The sequence below is a fragment of the Syngnathus leptorhynchus genome, unplaced genomic scaffold, assembly GCF_054491065.1.
Source record: "Syngnathus leptorhynchus isolate UIUO unplaced genomic scaffold, UIUO_Slep HiC_scaffold_175, whole genome shotgun sequence".
Classification (NCBI taxonomy): Eukaryota; Metazoa; Chordata; class Actinopteri; order Syngnathiformes; family Syngnathidae; genus Syngnathus; species Syngnathus leptorhynchus.
This window is the reverse complement of record NW_028232142.1, coordinates 52501-55000: the sequence shown is the minus strand read 5'-3', so window position 1 is coordinate 55000 and position 2500 is coordinate 52501. Positions and strand designations below refer to the sequence as shown.

General features: G+C 58.8%; 1 pseudogene; it reads left to right on the top strand.

Moving 5' to 3' along the window:
- Positions 1-2500, top strand: part of LOC147037489 (28S ribosomal RNA) — a 9652-nt pseudogene that overhangs the window by 4917 nt on the left and 2235 nt on the right.

Here is a 2500-nt window from a genome sequence, read left to right as displayed (position 1 = left end):
CGCCAAGTGTGGGGGCGTGAGTGGTGAGGATGTCGTCCAGGGGGTTGAGTGTGACCTCTGTGGGCGGTGTTTCCGAACAGCTGTGGGGGTGTCTCAGCACAAGCGGCAAGCACATGCAGTTGAGTGGTTTGCAGCTCAGCGTGGTCGGAGCCAGGGCCCCGTTAGGTCGGGAGTGACAAGGCTTTGGAGTGAGGCGGAGGTGGACCGTCTCAGGGCCTTGATGGTGGAGTATGATGAGAGTCCTACGAGGTATGCGACTGTTGCCCGGGTGTTGGATACGGGCAAGACAAGGGAACAAGTGAGGGGGAAATGGAGATTACTGTGCGGCGGCGTGGCAGGCAGTGTGTCTGGTGCGAGACGGCGTACCTTGAAGGTCAAGGCGTTGCCCCAGAAATGGTCCTTGTCCCCGGAGCTCCCCGACATGGTGGAAGAGAAGGTGATGGGGATTCTGCTGTCAGGGGACGAGGAGGACCGGACCACTGCTGCCCTGGTTAAGAGAGCTGGTCAGGAGCCTGAACTGATCGATTCTTCTGCTCTGGAGGTCATGGAGGCGTTAGGGGGTAAGGTGGTGTGGCCGGTTAATGGAGCGAGGCGTCCGTCTCGGGGTCGTGCTATGAAGGGCTGGAGGAGGCGGCTGCTCCAGAAGAAGGAGGTGTTCTATCATCAGCAGCGTGGCTATGTTGAAGCTAGGAAGGGTTTGGCCCGCCGGATTCTGGATGGGTTGACCCCGCTTGGTTGTGACTTGCCGCGTGAGTTGGTGTATGAGGGCTTCCGGGAGAGATGGGAAGCGGTTAGGGCTTTCCATGGACTGGCAGGCTTTGAGACGGGGCTTACCGCTGATAATGGGCCTTTCTACCGCCCAATTCTGGCGTCTGAAGTGAAATCTAACTTGGCTAGGATGAATGTTGGCTCAGCGCCGGGCCCAGACGGGATTCGAAGACGGGCCGTTGAGAACTGGGACCCGGACGGGAAGCAACTGGCGAGGCTGTTTACGACATGGATGGTGCGTGGAGTCGTGCCCCGGGCCTTCAAGGAGTGCAAGACACGATTGCTACCCAAGTCGGCTGACCCGAAAGAGCTGGGTACTGTTGGGGGCTGGAGGCCTGTGACGATAGGGTCAGTCGTATTGAGGTTGTTTGGGCGGATAATGACGATGAGGCTGGCTAGAGCTTGTCCCATTAGCCCCCGGCAGCGTGGGTTCGTCGCCGAGTCGAGTGGGTGCGCTGAAAACCTCTTGATTCTTGACCGGATCATGGGGCGCTCGAGGTCGGCTGGCGTGCCGCTGGCGGTCGTGTTCATTGACTTTGCGAAGGCTTTCGACTCGGTTGCCCATGACCACTTCCTGTGTGTATTGGGTCAACTAGGCGTAGACCGCCGTGTAATCGAGTTGATTCGTCACTCGTATGTGGACTGCTCGACCAGGGTGGGTTGTGGTGGCGCCTACACCGAACCCATATCGATGAAGGTTGGAGTGAAGCAAGGTGACCCAATGTCCCCACTGCTCTTCAATCTTGCTATGGACCCTCTCATCCATAAACTCGAACGCGATGGAAGCCACTTCAGTTGGGGCGACCGCCGAATCGCCACGCTGGCCTTTGCTGACGATCTTGTCTTGTTGAGCTGCTCGGAGGAGGGAATGAGGGACAACCTGGGGATTCTGGAGGACTTTTGCCAGCTTACGGGGTTGGTTGTCCAGCCTCGTAAGTGCCACGGTATCTGGATGGGCCCCGAGAATGGTAGTGGTGAAGCCTGGTCGATATGTGGTCAGCAGATACACATGGTCGGCCCTGGTGAATCTGTGCGCTATCTTGGGGTTGATATAGTGCCGTGGCGGGGAATTGTCGCTCCGGATCTGCTGGGTCAGGTGAAGGATGGGTTGAGTAAGATCTCGAGGGCTTCGCTGAAGCCTTCGCAGAAGGTGAGGGTCTGTTGCTCTTTCTTACTCCCGAGAGTGGCTTATCGGGCGGATGTGGGCAAGGTGTCGGTGACCAATCTGAAGGTGGTTGACGGGCTGGTGCGGATGGCTGTGAAGAGGTGGTTGCGCCTGGATCCGTCCACGGCCGGGGGGATCATCTACTCACGAGCTCGCGATGGTGGGCTGGGCGTTACGAAGCTATCCGTTACTGTGCCCAAAGTCCAGGTTAGGCGGACCTGGCGACTCTGTTGGTCCTCTGATGTTTGGTTGAGGTCTCTGGCTGCGGAGGTGGTGCAAAAACCTGCCTGGACGAGATTGTGGGCCGCCGCGGGTGGTGATCCGGACGGTGTGCCGACGTTAGGCATGGGGACAGCCGTTCCGGCTGCTGATGTGAGCATGCCAGTTTTCCCGGATTGGCGGCAGGTTGAGAATTTGGCCTGGGCGGCGCTGCGGGTCCAGGGTGTGGGTGTCGACCAGTTCCGTAACGATGTGATCAGTAATACGTGGCTCGCGGATCCTCAGGCTGTGGGTTTCCGTCAGAGGCACTACTTGGTTGCACTCGCACTGAGAGCTGGGGTGTACCCC